At 36.3% G+C, this 13,523-nt stretch overlaps 2 long non-coding RNA genes across 2 annotated transcripts in view; one reads left to right on the top strand and one right to left on the bottom strand.

Annotated features, from left to right (window-relative positions):
- Positions 1 to 13,523, top strand: part of LOC116271053 — a 36,490-nt gene that overhangs the window by 10,378 nt on the left and 12,589 nt on the right. The gene's annotated exons all lie outside the window — the stretch shown is intronic.
- Positions 2,639 to 13,523, bottom strand: part of LOC110741612 — a 71,111-nt gene continuing 60,226 nt past the window's right edge. The window contains exons 2-3 of the long non-coding RNA XR_002518093.2: positions 7,383 to 7,548; positions 2,639 to 4,463 (exon numbers count right to left, since the gene is read on the bottom strand). This is a non-coding gene — a long non-coding RNA (uncharacterized LOC110741612). The remainder of the gene's footprint in view (positions 4,464 to 7,382; positions 7,549 to 13,523) is intronic.

Below are 13,523 nucleotides of genomic sequence, written 5' to 3'. Positions count from 1 at the left end.
CCTCCACTACAGTTTTGCCTTTTTGACAATGTAATGTAAATGTAAATGTATAATATTTAGCTTTTTGAGATTGGATCCTTTATTCAGTATACTGCCTGTGAGATCCATCCAAGTTGTTGCATGTATCCATAGTTCTTCCATTTTTATTGCTGCATAATATTCTATTTATTTACTTTATTTACTACAGTTTATTTATTCATTCTCCCATTGAAGGACATTTGCTTGTTTTCAGTTTTTGGCAATTATGAATAGACTTGCTATAAACATTCCTATACAGTTTTTTTGTGAAAACAAATGTTCCTTTATCTAAGATAAATGCCTAAGAATGAGACTTCTGGCTCATATGATAGATGTATATTTAAATTTATAAGAATCTATCAAATTATTTTTTAGAGTGACTATGTAATATTCCATTCTCATCAGCAATGCCTTAGAGTTCCAGTTGGTTTACATCCTCACTGGAACTTACTGTCATCATTTTTTTTACTTTAATCATTCTGATGGTAAGCACAATAGTTACTCATCCTAGTTTTTTTGTTTTTTTGTTTTTTTAAGACAGAATTTAGCTCTTGTTGCCCAGGCTGGAGTGCAATGGTGTGATCTCGGCTCACTGCCACCTCCGCCTCCCGGGTTCAAACAATTCTCCTGCCTCAGCCTCCCTGGTAGCTGGGATTACAGGGATGTACCACCAGGTCTAGCTAAATTTGTACTTTTAGTAGACAGGGTTTCTCTGTGTTGGTCAGGCTGGTCCCAAGCTCCCGACCTCAGGGGATCCGCCCACCTCAGCCTCCCAAAGTGCTGGGATTACAGGCGTGAGCCACCGTGCCAGGCTTCATCCTAGTTTTATGTAGTATTTTCCTAAAGGTGAATAATGTTGAAAGCCCTTTCCTTTACTTATTTACTATTCTTTTATTATTTGTGTTAAAATGTTTGCTCAAATCCTTTGCCTATTTTTCAATTTTGTTGTTTATTTTCTTACCTTTGAGTTTTACTATTTTTATATTGTTTGTACCAGTATTTTGGTAGTTATGTAATTTGCTAATATTTTCTTTCATCTCGTAGTGTGCCTTTCAATTCTTTTAAAATGTTTTCTGCAAAGTGAATTTCAGTGAGATTCAATTTATCATTTTTATGAACCATAATTTTGGTTATCTAATCATTTTTTGCCTAGCCTCATCCCACAAAGATTTGTTTCCTAAATTTTCTTCTAGAAGTTTTATAGTCTTAGGTTTTATATGTATAATCCATTTTATTTAATTTGTATATAGGTGTGAGGCTTAGCTTGAGATTTATTGTTTTGCAGATATAGGATCCATTCTTCCAACACTATTTGTTAAACTGTCTAGCTTTTCTTCACTGATTTCCTTTTGCACCTTTGCCAAAAATCAGTTATTCATAGTTGTGTGACTCTGTTTTTGAACTCTCCATTATGTTTCATTAGTCTTTGTTTCTATCTCTTTGCCGGTACCGCAATGTTTTAATTATTGTAGTTATTTATAAAAAGTCTTAAATCAGGCAGTGTGATTTCTCCCAGTTTATTGTTCTCTTACAAAATTATTATAGTTGTTACAGTTTCTTTACCCTGCTATACAAATTTTAGAATCCTCTTATGAATATATGCAGAAATACCTGATAGGATTTTGATTAGTATTTTGTTAAATGTATAAATCAATTTGAAGAGAATTAATATTTTGCTATATTGAATATACACATCCACTAACATAGTAGGTTGCCATTAGGTTTCCTTTTATTTCTTTCATCAGAATTTTGTAATTTTCAGCACACAGATTCTGTACATGTTGTGTTAGATATATACTTAAGGATTTCATCTTTTATTGTAATTGGTTTAGCATTTTCTTTTAAATTTTGGCTTCTAATTGTACATTACTAGTATGTAAACATACAATTGATTGTTGTGTGTTAATTTGACATTCTGTGACTTTGCTAAACACAATTATTAGTTGTAGGAGATTTTTTTTTCCTATAAATTCCTTGGGATTTTCTGTATATATATACACACACACACACATATGTATACACACACATATTTATATATACACACATATATATAGTCACATTGCAGAATAAACAGTTTTCTTTCTGCCTAATTTTTATGTTTATTTCTTATTTTCTTGCCTGATTGCACTAGCTAAGACCACTGGTACTGTGTTAAGAAGAGTGGTAAAAGTGAGTATTTTTGCCATCTCAACCTTAAAGGGAAAGCATTCAGATACTTTTTAATAAGCTAGCCACTTTTGGTGTACCAGCCTGTGTAAAAGAAACCAGTAAGTAGTTTTTTGTTTGTTTGCTTGTTTGTTTTTGAGACAGTCCCGCTCTGTTGTCAGGCTGGACTGCAGTGGCGTAATCTTGGCTCACTGCAACCTCCACCTCCCAGGTTCAAGCAATTCTCCCTGCCTCAACCTCCTGAGAAGCTGGGATTACAGGCGCCTGCCACCATACCCAGTTAATTTTTGTATTTTTAGTAGAGGTAGGGTTTCACCATGTAGGCCAGGCTGGTCTCGAACTCCTGACCCTCAGGTGATCCACCCGCCTTGGCATCCAAAATGTTGGGATCACAGGCATAAGCCACCATGCTATCTTTTTTTTTTTTTTTTTTAATTTTTATTTTTTCAGGTAAGACTCTGTCTACAAAGTAGGGCTGCTGTGGTTGACATCCTTTTCATCTCATTAAGATGACACCCTGAGTTCTAACCTTTTCCTCCAGCCCTCTCTGGGGAAGGAAAGAAGAAAATACAATCAAGTGACCAAAAGTCCAAAAGTGGTTATTGTCTGCCACAAAACACATCTCTTTTGAGAGCAACGACATTCACATTCAAAGAGCCTTCTATCTGGGATCAGCATTGTTTTAACCTGTAATTTGGATTCATATCCTTTCCTTTTAGTCTACAAACTACAATGAAAAGTTCCTTCTCTTTTAAATGTCTTGCATTAGAGGTTTCTTAATTCTTTTAAACTGTCCAGATCATCTAAACATAATTAATAAGCCACAGAAAATAATTCTGGAACAAATATCAACACACATGAACAGAATACATGAGATGCATGCTTATATATGTATGCTATGTTATACACTTGTATGCATATTAAATACATGATGTGCATTTATATATATATGGATACAATTGGATAAACTCCTTTTAAAACTGATAAGCAATTAATAATGCTTAATACTAATAGGTCTCTCAACTGGAACTCGAGAAAAATCAGGACCATTTTAATGAAAAGAGAAAGCACATACTGTAATAATGTTGACTTTCTATTCACATCCCAGAATTATGTTAAAGACTCAGAAGATAATAGGTGTAAAGACTCTTAAAATCCTTAGAGAAAGTTTTGTGTAAATATTTTTTTGTATTTGCATACCCATATGTATGCTAATAACAAGGTTTCTCTGGAGATGCTTTCCTGCCAGGGGCACTATATTTTAAAGATGATATCAAGCTACGTTTATCATGTGAGAAAAACAAGCAACTTTGGTGTAGCAAGAGGAATAATATACAAGCTCAAAAATAAAGTCATAGGAAAAATGATGCATGATCTCAATAACATTTTACATTCTTATTGCACATTTCATCTTAAAGACCAACAAAATGTTCCAACTAATCATAAATGCAGGAGTTATTCAACCTCCTGTCTTAAGAAATTGTCTCAGGGATAGAAGACAGTAACTATCTTTAAACCCACCCAGCCACCTAGTTCAATGACTTAGGATAGAAAGTCAAAATCTCAAGTAAGTTTATTGACTTTTCACGTATCATGTCAATCAGAGCTTGAGTCAAAGTGGGTAAACTGACCCAAGAAAGTAATCAAAATCTACACATTAAATTTGGACATCTGTATACATACATCTTGTTTTTAACAAACAAAAATGAAATTTACACAATTTAGTTGCTCATTGCTGTCTTTTTTAAATAGGCATTTTATCACAAATGTCTAATATTGTGAGCAAAAGAGTAAAAGAGAGATAATTGAGATCTCTTTCATAGTTAGCCTAACTTTTTTATGGGGGAAAGAGGTGATGATTTTTTCCATAAGATTTCCTAACCCATGGAGAATGTGAGTCTTCTGCAGTCTATCTATTGCAAAGCTTCCCATCTTAAGTGAAATAGCATCCTCCTTCAGGCATGTTGTTGCTAGGTTACTATTAAATAGAATTACTGTTGTGCAATATATTCATAAAGGAAGAGTCTGGAGATAAGTAAGAAAATAATTATAATAACTTTGTCATGTTTATGCAACTTGATGCATTAATATATATCCAAAGGCATTATTTAGGGAAGGGAAACAAGGTAGATTTATTTTCCATTTTGAATATTCTTAGTAATTCATTGAAAGTCTCTCATGTATCCCAAACACCTTGAAAGCATTTCAATTAAAGAGGATAATTAATCCACAGTTCCAGAATTTCTCATAATCAGTATTGCAGCTGATTGGCACAAATGCTGTCATTAAACAGAGGAAAGTTACAAATGTTAGATTTAGAGGGAATTTTGAGTTATATTTATTCTAGTCTATAGCTATTACAAAGAAATGCAAAATACCCCAGTTTAGGGATTTATTAATGAAGAGTTCCATCAAATATCGCATCTTCTACCAATGGTTTTGTGGGGCTGATACTTTTACTTACCCTTGTTATAAAAACCAACCATCGTTTGTGCATTAGAATCACTTGACAACTTTTTTAAACATGAGATGCCCAAGCCAAAAATGTGTAGATGGAGCCTGGCATCCATACATCCATATGTTTTAAAAGCTACATTGCTAAATTTGATAAGCAACCAGAGTAGAGACCTGCAGGTCTGTAGACTACTGAACAGCATGTTAATCCTCCAGAAGGTTTACAAATGAAAGGGTGGAGGCATATATAACTTTAAGATTATGCATCAGTTGTGTTAATAATACTAGAATATCAGGATCACGATGTATAATTTACACTCTAGAAGAACAATTTTAACTAAATTCATGTCTTATACCAGGCCTCTCAAATCTTTCTCATTTGCACTCCAGAAATTATACTGCTTTAGAAAAAAATAAAACGATACAGTGAGCAACTAACTCCATCTGCAAATTTTTAAAAATAAAATTAGAACCAAATTACACCTCTGAAGTGTAAGCGCTGGATTTGGACATTCTTGCCAGTGAAGGGTAAGATATAAGACCTGGCAGGAAATGGAAAATAGAATTTTTTTCCACTTTCCACTTTATAAAAGTGACTGTAAAATGCACAAAATCACCATTGACATTCAGGCAATTCCCGAAAAATAGGTTTGAGTAGGATTAAATATGAATTGAACTAGGTGAATTATGCGTGACCAAAAAAATAATGCAAAATGCTGTAGAGTACACTGATTATTTCTTTTCTGAAATCTATTTCTCTAGATTGATCGTTCAGTGAGTAAGAACAAATGTTTTTATTTTTTTCTCCATTTCACAAAAGAAGTTTTATTTCATGTCGCATCATAGACACCTAGGCTAACTAACATAGCTGCTGATATCCTTCGTTTTAAGAAAACTCAGAAAACTGGAGAGCTGGTAGGATTTTCAACAATCGAAAGAGAAATCATTTCAAATTTCTACTTTTGCTATTCTTCATACTTTTTACCTCCAAGCTGAAATGCAGCAAGCTAAAGACCAAGTTTTTACTCTAATTCTTCAATGGGAGCAATCAGCCTATTACTTAATTCTCCTTGCCTTTCCTCCCCATGTCAGCCTCAGGTAGACCAGCTCTCTGTCTCTGGAGAAGGGCAAAATCGACTTGGGGCCTCTCAGAGAAGCCTCTCATTCCTGCAATCCTCAGGTAAAGGCTTTATCGTCTACAGCTAAGCCCCAGCCTTGCTACCTTGTTCTTACCGTTTACAGGTGATTCCCAAAATCTGCGACAGAATTTTAGCATAAATCAATGAGTGAGGAACTTGTGAAAACTGAGTACCCATGATAGGTAATACTTTCTAACAGGGCGTTATCTATCTTTCAGAGTTTATTATCAGTATTAAATTTTCAGATGTATGTAAATGCATAGAAAAATATGAAAAGATAATCTACCTAACTGATAATAGTGATTATCTCTGGGAAAGTGAGATTAAGGTTGGAGATTAAAGCGATCTTTAGTTGTTCTATAGTATTTTAATTTTGTACAATTAATTTATAGTTTATGATATTTTAATTTTATTCAAAAAACTAATATGAATTTAATGCATGGTTAACACTTAAAACATTTCAAAAGCATTCTATAGAATATGTTATAAAATAGAGACTCCATTGTTGTAAACCTTGCCAATGCAAAGGTGATTCCCTCTCTCTCGAAATGGGAATGCTCCTATTATGATTGATTCTAGTCAGAAATATAATGTTCTGGGTCTACTAACCCAAAAGACTAAATACTGTATTATTGATTTTAAAACTCTGTTCATCAATGGAGGGAGTAAGAGGAGGGTAAAGAACTCTCCATTTCTACGCCCAAGATAGACATCTCTGAACTTGCACACACTTTCAAAACCCTTCTCGGGCCGGGCACGGTGGTTCATGCCTGTAACCCTAGCACTTTGGGAGGCCGAGGTGGGTGGATCACGAGGTCAGGAGACTGAGACCATCCTGGCTAACATGGTGAAAGCCCGTCTCTACTAAAAATACAAAAAAAATTAGCCGGGCTTGGTGGCGGGTGCTTGTAGTCCCAGCAACTCGGGAGGCTGAGGCAGGAGAATGGCGTGAACCCGGGAGGCGGAGCTTGCAGTGAGCCGAGATCCTGCCACTGCACTCCAGCCTGGGCGACAGAGCGAGACTCCGTCTCAAAAACAAACAAGCAAACAAACAAAACAACAACAACAACAATAAAAAAGAACAAAAACAAAACAAAATAAAACCCTTCTCAATACAGTGCTCCAGATGGCCACTATTAGTCTATATGTGTGGGTTCATACTACCTGATAAAGTTTTCTCTGGAAGCAATGGTGTCATAATATAATATACACTAAACTTCTGTACTGCATCTCCTTAACCGGGGGGATATGAGAATAGTTCAGTGAGCTTTCTAGTACACACATTCATAAGTTCCTATGCTAGAAAATTGATTTTGTAGAAATAAAATGGAATCTTAACATGCATGTGTTAAGTACAAAACTTCCAGCTTATTCTGATAGATTGGTTGTGAATTTCAGGGTAGTATAATTAACATTATACATTTATAAATATTGATGGCAGTGTAGGCCTATTACATGTAACTTCAGATGACCTGGGTTGGAGTTCTGATCCTAGAACTTATTAGTCAGAATTCTGACCTTGGGTCATCATAGAGTCACTCCAAGATTTAGTTTCTTCATTGACAAAATGGGATTACTTACGTTGCCTCTATTTCTCACACTTACCACAATGCAAAAGGATCCCTGGTTTGGCCATATCTGTTGGTGGGACTGTGGAAAAATCACTTCACCTCTGGGTCCTCAGTTTATTCATCTTTGAAAGTTGGATGGTTCAGCGAGATCCGTGATTCTCAATCTCTATTCTGAATCGAGCCCTCAGGGGTGAAGTAACCTGGGAAAATGGAACATAACATGTAACCAGGAATAAGATCTCACTCTTCCCCCACAGGAGCCACAGTGTAATATGCTTTCATACTGGATATTTATGTGAGGTTCTTTTTCAGCCAAATATATCTTAAAACACCAATCAAGATAATCTCTGAGGTCATATCAGCTCAAAATTCTTTGAATCTGATTCACAAGATTATTGAGTTCAAATTAGATAATGTTTGTTAGTTTGGCTTGTAAAATGAAAAGCTATCAAGCTGAGTGGCCTTGAAAGTTTTATATTATGAGCTAAAATTTCCTGAGCTTCCTAAGTGGACTAACCTCTGTACTTTTTTTTTTTATTGTCAGTATTAGCTTAATTCCTCTTGCCCTTGCACCCTTATGCTGCTCATAAATGGACCCACCCTTTCCTGATCACACCCTTTCACCAGTTTCCCTGCTTCCAACCAAATGCAGACATCAGCCCATTTCAGCAGAAGTAGAGCACATGTTTGTAGTCACCCCCTTCTCCTTTTCCATCTGGCAGTGCCTAGGAACAGCCACGTATCAACCTTAGAATATGGATGTTCAAGGAAGGTTTCTGAGTTTCCCTATCAACCGTCTTAACCTCTGCTCAAAATTGAATCTATGGCAGGCAGCACTTCCTTGAATAACATAGCTGAGCAAAAAGTTTTGTCTTGACAATCAGGTCTCTTCAGAGTCTAGCTCAACTTGCTCTTCTCACACCTTATTCATATACCCATAGATGTGTCACTCCTGAAGGTTCTCAACATGAAAATGCCGAAGTTTGAATCTAGCCATTTCACACTGATAGTCACACACATGAATTAGTAATTTCACACTGATAGTCACACACATGAAGTTCAACAAGAACTTAATTCATAATGTGCCTAGTTTCACTAGCATGGAAACTCATGAAGAAGTCAGCTATATAAAATTACTATAGATGCAATGCAGTCAATAGAAAGATAAAGGTCTGTGTGGTGTATTATGAAGTATGGGGCATCCTTATCTAATTCATATGCTCCAGGTAGGTATCATGGAAACATGTTTATTCATGAAAACTAAATAAGACTTAGCCAAATAAAGAGAATTTGGAAGGGTTTTCTCCACTGAGAAAATAGCATCAACTATAAAGCAGGCAAAACTGCAGTTTGTTATTACTAAAGCATAATATGTGAAGTCTGTACAGAATGACTGAAAACATAGTTGAAGAACACGAATGTGTCTTGGAAGGAGTTTGTGCTAACATTAAAGCTTTTGGACTTTATTCAGTAAGTTATAAGACAACCATTGATGCGTTTTAAGCAGAGACGTGATCTACTTCCACAAATTCTGCTTAGTTTTACGTATGTCTTGAAATGGTTTGTTTGGGTAAACCTCTGCTTCTAATTTGCTATTTACATTTGCACATCAAAAGAGTTTTTTATGGAAAAGTACATGTAAATTATATGAGACCAGTGTTGTAAATGTAACTACTCTGAAAACATTTTGCAATTACTACTGTGGAATATTTTAAAGCATATATGTTTACATTGAAATCCAGATTCCTAAATGTTAACCTCTCTCTGAATGTTTGCAATGATTCCGTCTTGGCAAACACATAGCTCATTTATCGAGGCTTACATTTTACTGACACTGGCTTAACAAGGCACTAGAGGCTTTAGTTTACATTTCTCCATAAAATGCTGTTACAATTATGCAGATCTGTTCCTGCGGCTGCCATTGCTCTACCTAATTATTTTTTCCGTACTCGTTTGAGTGTTTTGATTTTTTTTCCAACATATTATCGGCTTCGAAGTGTTCTGAGGTCCCCTTACACATTTGTGATATTTCTCTAAACTAGACTCTAAAATGTGACAGTTGGCTATCTTTTATGAGGCAGTTTGGAATTTTTGGATTCTCTGCACTTGGAGGTTGAATTGGTGGCATCTTCAGTATCCTCTTGGGTGTATTAGTAGGAAGGAGATGATAAAAGTCTAGCCTAGTTCTTCTTGTCCTTGTCCTTTTATGTTCTTTATTTCTCCGGGCCAGCCCCTTTTGCACGTACTTTTGAATAATGTAAAACAAGAGTGATCCAAATTATTTGCTCCATTTCATTTCTACATAATGAGTTCTGATATTTTTTTCCCATTTCCATTTAAGGCTATCTCAGCAGAGAAGGAATGTATTTCGGTTCTGATCTTTAACACTGAAAGACCGACAACACACAAACATCACACTCTTCTAGACAATGTACTTCATTTTTATTTTTATTTTTTTGAGATAGTCTTGCTCTGTCACCCAGGCTTGAGTGCAGTGGCACAACCTTAGCTCACTGCAACCTCCACCTCCCGGGTTCAAGTGATTCTCCTGCCTCAGCCTCCGGAGTAGCTGGGATTACAGGTGCATGCCATGACCCCTGGCTAATTTTTGTATTTTTAGGAGAGATGGGGTTTCACCATGTTGGTCAGGCTCGTCTCGAACTCCTGACCTCGTGATCCACCCGCCTTGGCCTTCCAAAGTGCTGGGATTACAGGTGTGAGCCACCGTGCCTGGCCTAGATCATATATTTAAAGCAGTATCTGAGTAGTAGGAGTAGTAATAATTACAACAACAATAATAATGGCTATCAGTGATTGAGAAGTGACTGTTATGACTTATATGTAACTTGCATAAACTATCACATTTAACTTTTAAAACAATCTTATTAGGCTGTTGTTAATGTTATCTCCAATTTGCAGTGGAGAGAACAGTATTTATTCAGATTGAATAAATTTTCCCAGGCAGCTAGTAACTACAAGAGATAGTGTTCATCCCCAGTCTCTCTGACTTTAAAACGTGTTGTGTCAGCCCCACCCAATGTCTGCTTTGCAATCCATACCTTCAGGGATTCATTGATTTCATTCAGCAAATGATAATGGATAGCTTATTCTTAATGTGACCATGTATTACAAACTGCAAGGATACAAACAGGAACTAAAACCTGGATTCTGCCCTCAGGAATCACACAGTACAGAATAAAAATAAGTATAATAGGACATAGAAAAAGAAAACACTGAAACAGCACAATGTACAGCATGCGTTATCTAAGTTCCAAGAAAGAGGACATTTCCCAGCTAGATGATGGAAGAGCTCTTAAAAGTATGGTCTGACTAATAATCCAGGAAATACATACTGAAACTATGATTAAAAATCCTGCCAGCCGTGGTGACTCTCCCTTGAAATCCCAGCACTTTGGGAGGCCAAGCTGGGTGGATCACTTGAGACCGGGAGATCAAGACCAGCCTGGTCAACATGGTGAAATTCTGTCTCTACTAAAAATACAGAAATTATTCAGGTGTGGTGGTGTATGCCTGGAGTCCCAGCTACTCGGAAGATTGAGGCACAAGAATCACTTGAACCTGGAGGTTGCAGTGAGTAGAGATCACGCCACTGTCCTCCAACCTGGACGACAGAGTGACAAAAAAAAAGAAAGGAAGAAAGGAAGAAAGGAAGGAAGGAAGGAGGGAAGGAAGGAAGGAAGGAAGAGAAAAGAAAAGAAAAGAAAAGAAAAAAGAAAAGAAAAGAAAAGAAAAGAGAAGAGAGAAAGGAAAACTCTTACATACTGACCAGATTGGCAAACATTTTAAAAACTACCAATACTAAGTGTTAAAGAGGATGAAGAGCAACATGAATTAATGTAGAATTGATTTTTCCTAATCTAGAATATCTGAAAGTGCACATATTCTAGGGTGCAGCAGTTCCTCTCCTAGGATATCCCTTACAGATACTCTTGTACAACTGTACCAGGAGAGATACACAGTATGTTTCACTGAAGCATTGTTTATAAAAAGCCAAAGTTGGACAACATAAATTTCCATCAATAATAGGTCTGAGTAAAAGAAAAATTGTGATGTATGTAATAGGATATTATATAGTAATTAAAATGAATAGACCATAACTAAATGCATTAACATCAGGGCATCTCACAAGCAATGTTAAATGAAAGCAGATAAAATCATATAAGTGGAATGATTCCTTCTACAGCAATTTTTAAAAGAGACAATGGTGAGCTGTTTCTTAAAGGATAAACATATAGGTGATAAAACTATAAATAAAAGCAGGAGAATGATTACCACAAAGGTCGGACTATTGATGGTCTCTATTGCAGAGGCAGTCCCTTGTGCGCATAGAGGACTTACATTGCTACTGGCAATAGTCTATCTCTTAAGATAGGTGGGAGTTACATGAGTGATTTTCAGTTAGTCTTTATACTTTACTATTACCTTTTTTGTTGCTTTTTAAATTTTCTATAGATACATAGCAGGTGTATATACTTATGGGGTACATGAGATATTTTGATACAGTCATGCAAAGTGTAATAATTACAACAAGGTAAATGGGGTGTGTATTAGTCCATTCTCACACTGCTATAAAGAACTACCTGTGACTGGGTAATTTATGAAGGGAAGAGGTTTAATTGACTCACAATTCTTCAGGCTTAACAGGAAGCATGACTGGGAGGCCTCAGGAAACTTACAATCATGGCAGAAGGTGAAGGGGAAGCAAGCGCCTTCTTTTCATGTTGACAGGAGAGAGATTGAGGGGAGAAGTGCAACACACTTTTAAAACACCAGATCTCATGAGAACTCTGTCACTCTTATGAGAACAGCATGGGAGAAATCCAATCCCATGATCCAGTCACCTCCCACCTGTTCCCTCCTCCAACACTGGGAATTACAATTCAACACGGGATCTTGGTGGAAACGCAGAGCCAAACCATATCACGGGATATCCATCACCTCAAGCACTTATCATTTCTTTGTATTATAAACATTCCAATTCTACTTTTTTAGTTATTGTAAGATGTCTAATAAATTATTGTTGACTATATTACCCTGTTGTGTTATTAAATACTAGATCTTATTCATTCTGTATAACTATGTTTTTGTACCAATTAACCATGCCCACTCCTCCTGCCCCACTGCCCTTCCCAGCCTCTGGTAACCATTGTTCAACTCTCCATGAGTTTCATTATTTTAATTTTTAGCCCCCATAAATGAGAACATGCAAAGATTGTCTTTCTGTGCCTTCTTATTTCGCTTAACATAATGACCTCCAGTTGCATCCATGTTGTTACAAATGATAGGATCTCACTCTTGTTATGGCAGAATGGTATTTCATGGTGTATATGTACCGCACTTTCTTTATCCATTCATCTGTTGATGGACATTTGAGTTGCTTCCTAATCTTGAGTATTGTGAATAGTGCTGCAGTAAACATGAGAATGCAAATATCTCCTCGATATAATGAGTTCCATTCTTCTGGGCATATACTTTGCAGTGGGATTGCTGATTCATACGGTAGTTCTATTTTTAGTTTTTTTGAGGAATCTCCATACTGTTCTTTCTAGTGGCTGTACTAATTTACATTTCTACCAACAGTGTATGAGGATTCCCTTTTCTCCATATCCTTGCCAGTTTTGTTATTGCCGGTCTTTTGGATATAAGCCATTTTAACTGGGGTGAGATGATATCTCATTGCAGTTGATTTGCATTTCTCTGATGATCAATGATGCTGGGCACTTTTTTTTATACTCAATTGCCATTAATAGGCTCTTCTTTTGAGAAATATCTATTCAGATCCTTTGCCCATTTTTAATTAGAGTGTTAGATGTTTTTCCTATTGAGTTATCTGAGCTCCTTATATATTCCAGTTATTAATCCAAAGGCCTGTGGCAACTATTGCCTGGCTACCACTAATATTTATTCAAGGCCCAAAGGATCTTTGGTTAGCAGTTGATGAATTCAGCCATGCTTCCCTTCAGTGCAATGAGTTTCCTTCTAGTTCAGGGTGGGTTTACAAACGCTATCTAGGAACTAGGGCCAGGAGTTGAAAACTTTAGGAATCTACTTGGTAGTTTAATTTACTGTGACTGAGCTGGTACCCAAGTTGCAAGACAAAGTCTTTTTTACTCTTCCTTCTCCTTTTCTGAAGCAGAGACGTCTCTTCCCATGG

Source organism: Papio anubis, chromosome 17, assembly GCF_008728515.1.
Source record: "Papio anubis isolate 15944 chromosome 17, Panubis1.0, whole genome shotgun sequence".
Classification (NCBI taxonomy): domain Eukaryota; kingdom Metazoa; phylum Chordata; class Mammalia; order Primates; family Cercopithecidae; genus Papio; species Papio anubis.
This window is presented reverse-complemented; position numbering and strand designations above follow the sequence as displayed.